Below are 7,265 nucleotides of genomic sequence, written 5' to 3'. Positions count from 1 at the left end.
TGAAAATCCAGATTGCAGTCCTTCAACTTATCCATCAGAACATCATGGGGAACCTTGTCAAAAGCTTTACTAAAAGCTTTTAGTATTCAGCATTCATATCATTTAAATAATAATATTGTAAGTATATATCATTGTCTCCTGCATACATTTGGGTGTTCTGTTGGTACCATGGGAAGGTGGGAGTGTTAGGAAGATTCTCTGTCTCTCAGCCTAAACTACCTTACGGGTTTGTGAAGATAATGGAGAACCCCATATACATTCTGGGATATGAGTGCTTGAAAGCAAAACTTTGAAACTACATTGGTTTAAAAACTAATTCACATTATAAGTGCCTCTCTTGTAAATATCAACTGTTAATATAAAATGTATGTAGAGAGGTTGCAGTCTATTTAGGGAACATCTGAGGGAAAAAACTCCAAAAGAATAAAGGAAATTGCATAAAATACTTTTATGTACAGATAGGCCACAATTCTGTCATGACCAACCTATATTTGCTTATGACTGACAAATCATTACCCTGGCTTGCCTGCTGATTCCTTCCTCCCTCCACAGTAGAACATGAATGAAAACTTCTTGTTTTGGGAAGCCTTCAGTCAGCCCCCAGTCGGCTGTGGGTGAATACAGGCACTTGGGGAAACCGGCGTTTGTTTCCTCCCCATAACTGGGTTTAATCCCGGTTTAGAACCTTGATTTGTAGGAAGGAAAGCTCCACCTTCCCCCGGCACCTGTATTTAGCTATCTAGTCTGAAAGCATCCCAAGTGATGCTTCAATTATATTAAGTGCATGAGGGAAGGAGGCAGAAGTGCACAATCACCGCAAACAAGCAATATTTGTCCACCTGAAGGGGGCCACATACTGATTTATTTGTTAGAGTTCACAGGTGGCATTACAGTCTGTATGAAAGGTGCAAATTGTAGTTCTCCTCAGTGCCCATACATGTATGGTGTCTGATCTGGATGGGAAGTAGGGCGGCCAGGTCTCCCACTATGGTGAGAGTTCACCCGCCCATTCTCTGTTACTACTTGAGGGGGGGGAGATGGAGGAAGCAATTTGTCATCAAACAAATGCAATGATGTCACTTCCAATTTGTGTCAGATGTGACTTTGTGATATTGGCATGATGCTGATCAGGTAGGTCCCGATCCCACATAATCTTCCATCAGGTGCCAACACTGAGCTAACACCTATATTTAGGATCACGGTATACATAAAGGGGCTTGCTTCCTGACATGAAACAGTCCTGGGGAGGTGATTTCTCATTGGCTGGGGAACAATGCATGCAGTCACCAATGGGCCAATGTGTATGTGTGTTTTTTTAAACCTGTGCTTAAAGGGAAAGGGGCTTTTCCGGACCATTGGCTCTACGCTTGATTGACGGGCAGGGGCGGGAACAAGCACAGAAAAAATCGCTTCCTTTCTAGCGATTTTTGCGAGACCAGAAACCTGTGGGGAACGAATGAAACGCTACTGGATTCCACTACAAATGCAGGTACGCGGAATGCCAAGATTCCACTATTTAAAATAGCGTTTCCGCTTTGTGAAACCAATTGGCAACATTGGTCCTTGTGCGGAAAGGCCCCCTATCTCCCCCCTGCCAGCCGTCCCGCCACCCCACCCTGCAGCCCCGCAAAGCCCCACTGCAGCTTCTCTGAGCCTGGTGGAGTGGTGGTGGGAACCTCTCCCCTCCACCTGCCCTCCCCCCACAAAAGGAAAGGCCTGGCACGATCTCCTGAAGTCTCAGGAGGCCACCCTAGAAATCCTACACCCACACAAAGGGAAAGGCCTTGCATGGCCTCCCAAAGCCAGCAGGCAACACTAAGCAGCCCACCCACCCTCCCTCCCCCCTAGGAGCCCCACTCACTGACGGCAGCCAGGGGCAAACTGGCAGCAATCTGCCAGATTGCTCCTGGCTGGGCTGTTGGGAGTGGGTACCAGTGGGCTGGGCCAATCGGGACATGCCCGTTGTCCTGAAATGAAGTCCAGACAGTCCCTGCCCAGTCCCTACCCACCCAGGCCTTGCTCAATTATTTATAACAGCAAAAGTTGTTACAGATAAGTAATCTTCAAGCTACATCTTTGCTGTGGCCCCCACCTTATGGAATGGCCTGCCTGGGGAGGTCAGGTGAGCTTCCACTTTCCTGGCTTTCTGTACACAATGCAAAACTGAGCTATTCAAGGGGGCCTTTTTGCACAGGTGACAGGGTCGCACTATTCAAAATGGTTACATGCTTACTTGGATAAATAATTAGAGGCTATGGTTCATACTGTGTATAGTAGGGTCCTATTACGTAATTTTTGCAGCATGTTAATACACATTGCTATGTTTTAGTTATATGTTTTTAGATTTCTGGTTTGTTCCAGTCTTCTACAATCCTAGTGCATTGCTTACTGAATGTCCCATTATAGGGATATTCGGGTAAGATAGCAGAGTTTGCCCAATCATAGAAGTGTGATACTAAGTGCAGTCAACGAATCTCCCAAAAAGCATATTGCAAAAAATAATTTTTTTGCAAAAAAAGGGCAAACTTACTTTTATTCAGATAGATTCCATTCACATTCAGGTTGCAGTCAAAAGGAGAGAGAGAAGCCTGATCTAAAGAGTACTTTCCCAATCACAAGTCACAAGTGGCCAGCTTGTTCGGGATCATATGTGTATGAGGTCATTGAATCTGCAAGAGAGACCATGGAAAGCCATGTAGAGAGACTGAGAGGATAAAGAAAGACAGAGAAAGAGGGTCAGAGGACAGCTCCCAGGTTAAAACAAAGAGAAGTATCTCTTTCAAGGAGATAATGCCTATATACACTTAGAGTGATATACCATCCTCCAATATCCAGGCATGTTAAGTTGTTCATTCCAGCACCCATTTTGTTGATTGTACTGACTCACTGTAATCTGCCTTAAATCCCTCTGAGAAAGGCAGACGGCATAAATAACATAATTCTAAAATCCATTACCCCCAAACCATTACATCACAAAGATGGCCAGATTTCTGTTTTCCTTTATCCACTTGGCCGCACTTAAACTTCAGGATAAAATTTTGGGCTGAAATTATATCATGATTCAGGGAGCAGATATGAGGTTTTACTATGAGGCAGATAGAGACTAAATGAATTTTTGTTGCAGAAAGAAATTATTGAAGACTGTAAATAATTAAAAGAATGTTTTGAGATTAATTTAAACAAAGGTACTGATATTAGAATAGTTTTGGGATGCCTGTAAAGCTTACATGAGAGGTCATTTCATGCAACACAATTTTGAATTTAGAAAAAAGAAAAAGAGAAATTACAAAAGGTATTAAAAGATATTAGAAAAAAGAGGAAAAGTTAAGAAACCCATGGAAAATATTAACATCTCTTCACAGATTTTACAACATTTTTCCATGTTGACAGTAAGACAATTGGAAATTAAATTGAATTATGCAAAACAAAGACATTTTGAACCAACAAATAAACTTTATAGATCAGGTTTTCTCAACCAGGTTTTCATGAAAACCTGAGGTTTCTTGATGGCCCTAAAAGGGTTTCCCAAATGGGTGAGAGTTAATTAATTTGTATATATTTTCAAATTTGTTAAACATTTATTGGGTAATATGACCATATATGGTCTTTTCAGCCCACCCACCTCCTCCTAGAATGGCCAATGATGGGCCTGAAGAGGATGGAAAGGGGAGGGACCCTGAGTGGGCGCATACACAGCTATGCTTACCAATCATATTCTGCATGATTGCATCGTTCCTGGGGTTTCTCAGTGGTAAAAAAGTAGAGAAAGGCTTTTATAGATAATTGGTGTATACATTAAGAGAGGAAGATTTTACCAGATTGCTCCTACCATATAATTCCATTTTCTTAAGATGTCTTTGATACATATGTTTGTTTACAGGAATATTGTCAGTCAATCATTTGTTCCTGTCATAGCTTGGCAGTATAAAGGCTACATTAGCAAAAATATTTACACAAGACCATTACATTAAAAACTATATAGCAGATATAAATTAGCATATTCATGAAGGAGAGACTATGGTGACTAAAGGGAAACTGCAAATTCAGGGACAGTAAACTTCTAAATACCAGTTGCAGGAAGAAATATGCAATGTTCTTGGCCCATTATTTGGAGTATATAGCTGGTCACTGTGTGAGAAAGAGTACTGGACTGGATGGACAACTGAAACCATAAGACTCTTCTTATGGTGTCAAACACTTCTTGATGATATTTTATTTTTTTAGATGGACATTTTAAAGTACTGTGTGAAATTATTCCAAGAGTTGTTGGCAGAGTTTATGTGTGAAAGAAAACAGAGTACCAAGCTGCTTAAAATAATAGTTTTATTTAGAAGAGAAACACCTTGGTATAGAAAGAGGAGAAAGAGACCTGTCTAACTGTTCAGTCTGTTCAGGAGGCAAGCAGGGAGGAAGTGTGCTCAAAAAAGCAAGAAGTCTTCAAATGAGCCAATCAGGACATAGGAGGAGGCTATTTGAAAAAGATCAGGAAGTTTCTAATCTAACTATGCTAAATATACATCTCCTCCAATGCCCCATGCAGGATAGTCTTCTCATGCTGCTGACTCATGCATACTAAAGATCTTTCATTTTCCAAGATCTAGTATGTATAGTGCTTGAAGTTCATCCTCTTATGTAAAGTCTTCTTGGATTTGTCTTAGAAAACCCATCTGCATCCTGTTGCTCTCTTCCCTGGAAGCAGGTCTGGAGTGTTCATGTTCAGTTCTTAATCAGAGCGTCAATTTCTTCTTCAGCAGCTTTCTTTCACTTTTCTGCTTCTCTATTGGGCTTCTTCTCTGTGTCCTCCCACAGCCTCTCATTTGGTTAGACAGGAGAGTCTTATTGGTGGAATGCCCTTATTTGCTTTAGTTGATTTTCTTACCTCAGATTCTGCATCCCCTTCTACTTCTTGAAGTGCCGTTGCACTAGTACAGGCTACTGTATTTTGGGGTTCTTTTCCCTATTGGTGTGGATTCTTTGCCATTTACCTTTTCTGTATTTGTAGGGTTTTCTTTCTTGTCAATGTAGAGTGTGTTACTGACCTTCATACTTTCAGTTTGCCACCTTTATTGTTCAGGGCAGCATGATGTTACTAAGTGCTCTGTGTAACTTGACACTGGTAGCACCACTTTCCTGATTTGTATAACCAGCTACTATGATATGTAAGTTTAAAGATTATCTGAGCCTATTTTAATGTGTTCCTGTGCCTCCCCTCTCCTCTAGCATTTAAGCATACTGCACCTGGACATCATGTTTCCTTCGTTACTTGTACCTGACAGGGCAACAAAAAGCAGGCCTTCTGTTATTTATAGCTGTTTTTTGTCATCTCAAAGAAGCAGGAAAGGGACTCAGCCATGCAGGGCCAGAAGGGCTTTGTTTAATTTTAATTAACTTCCCTTCTTTCAAATCTGAGTAAACCCCAGAGGCAGCCAAGCTAATCATATTATGAAAGCTCTTTCTTTCCCTTCCCAAGAAAATCAACACTGGGCATTGCAACACCTGACGTGCACCTACGTAGCCAATCCATACCTGTCTGCATTCTGAGACTAACCAAATGTTCAAGCAAACACTTCAAGGGTGATACATCAGTGCTGAAAAAAGTTTCCCAAACGCCATGCATGGTGCTCAGCAATTAATATTATAATTAATTCCAAGAAGACTGTTTTGCATTTCTTAGTTTCCTAGAAGCCTATTCTGAGGCCCTCCTGTGGCAACCTATAGGACCAAGTATCTGGAATTCTCTCCCCAGATAGGCTGTCCTCATCTTTTGCCATCTTCCACCTGTGGATGGATGAAGATGGTTTCATCTGGTGTTCCCCCAGCAATCCTTCCTTCCTGACCCATGATTTAATTGTTGTTTTATGGTTTTGTATTTCAGTTATAATTTTAATTATGTTTTTTTTTGTTTGGTGTTGGTTTTAAGACATGTTTATTATGATGTATGCTTTTAATTTGTTAGTCATCTTGCTGGCAAGTAAAAATAAATAAATAAATGTGATTTTGCAACCAAGAGGAAATGTATGGTCTCCAGTTGCTGGCATTGGCTTTGGATTCCATGCATAAACTGGCAGCAAAGACAATGATAAGTTACTGAGAATCAAGAGTTCTTCCTTAATCTGTGAATATAAGAATATGTACCCTTCAACCAGCACACAATGCGTCAAAAGCAGCATTCTTATACAGTCAGAAATGGCAGTTATTCACATTTGAAATCATAATGATCATAAACGCATGTGCTTTCTCACAGTTCCCCATTCCCATTCCCTTGTCTGCCACTTTTTCACATGGGTGTCATCACAATGCTGTCCAGTTCTACCCAGGCAGAGTTTAAATATATAAAGGAGCAAAGCACCAGGCTGCTTAAAATTCAATTGTTTTATGGTGAAGAGAAAATAGGGGGGTAGCAACATACCCAGGTCCAAGAGGGCTCTGGCCATGGGTTGCCCACAGCCGTGGGCCTGGTCAATACTTGCGCTGCCCTTCAAATCTCTGTCCCATCCCCAGATCTGGAGGGGAGAGGGCTTGGGTAGAACCATCACTGAAGCTTTGCAATGCCACGTGGATTGTGTCAGCTTAGGGTGAGAGTAGTTTTAGAGTAATTTGGTCCCTTACTGCCCTCAAGGAAGGGCACCAAAATAGTAGAAAATTGAATTTGAGTTGTGAGGCATTGGTGAGCTTTCTTGTGAATAAAATCTTGTTGCATCGCCAGGACCTTCCTGCCACGATTGGTACAGAATGTGAACTGGAAGCTCCATGGCTGTTGCAGGAGGTGATGTTTGATGGCTTCAGATGGATCTCTTTAACTGAAGTGGATGAGTTGCTGGGGTCAGTGAGAGCATACTTTTAGATCTGCCACATTTTATGTGGTCAACCATGAGATTAGCTCACCACCTTGCCGGGACTGGGATTAAGGGGACAGCTTTACAGTGGCTGGTCTCTTTTTTCCAGAACAGGACACAGAGGGTGGCTGTGAGGGAAGGGTTGTCTGGCTCCTTTTTGCTCCTCTGTGGGTGCCATTTAACCTCTATATGCACCCTCTGGCATAGCCGGTCTGGAGCTTTGGGCTGGGTTCCCATCAGTATGCAGATGACATCCAGCTCTGTTTCCAGATGGAAGGCTGACCAGACTTCCCCCTGGAATAAGGTGACCAGATTTTAACATTGGTAAAGCGGGACACCATTGACCAGGGAGGTTCTTGATTAAAAATTTGGCCTATATGGAGCAACAAAAATATTTGTATTTTTATACCGCCCTCCCTGAAGGCTCAG

The sequence above is a fragment of the Paroedura picta genome, chromosome 2 (assembly GCF_049243985.1).
Source record: "Paroedura picta isolate Pp20150507F chromosome 2, Ppicta_v3.0, whole genome shotgun sequence".
NCBI lineage: Eukaryota > Metazoa > Chordata > Lepidosauria > Squamata > Gekkonidae > Paroedura > Paroedura picta.
The sequence above is the reverse complement of the archived record's forward strand: the minus strand, read 5'-3'. Positions refer to the sequence as shown.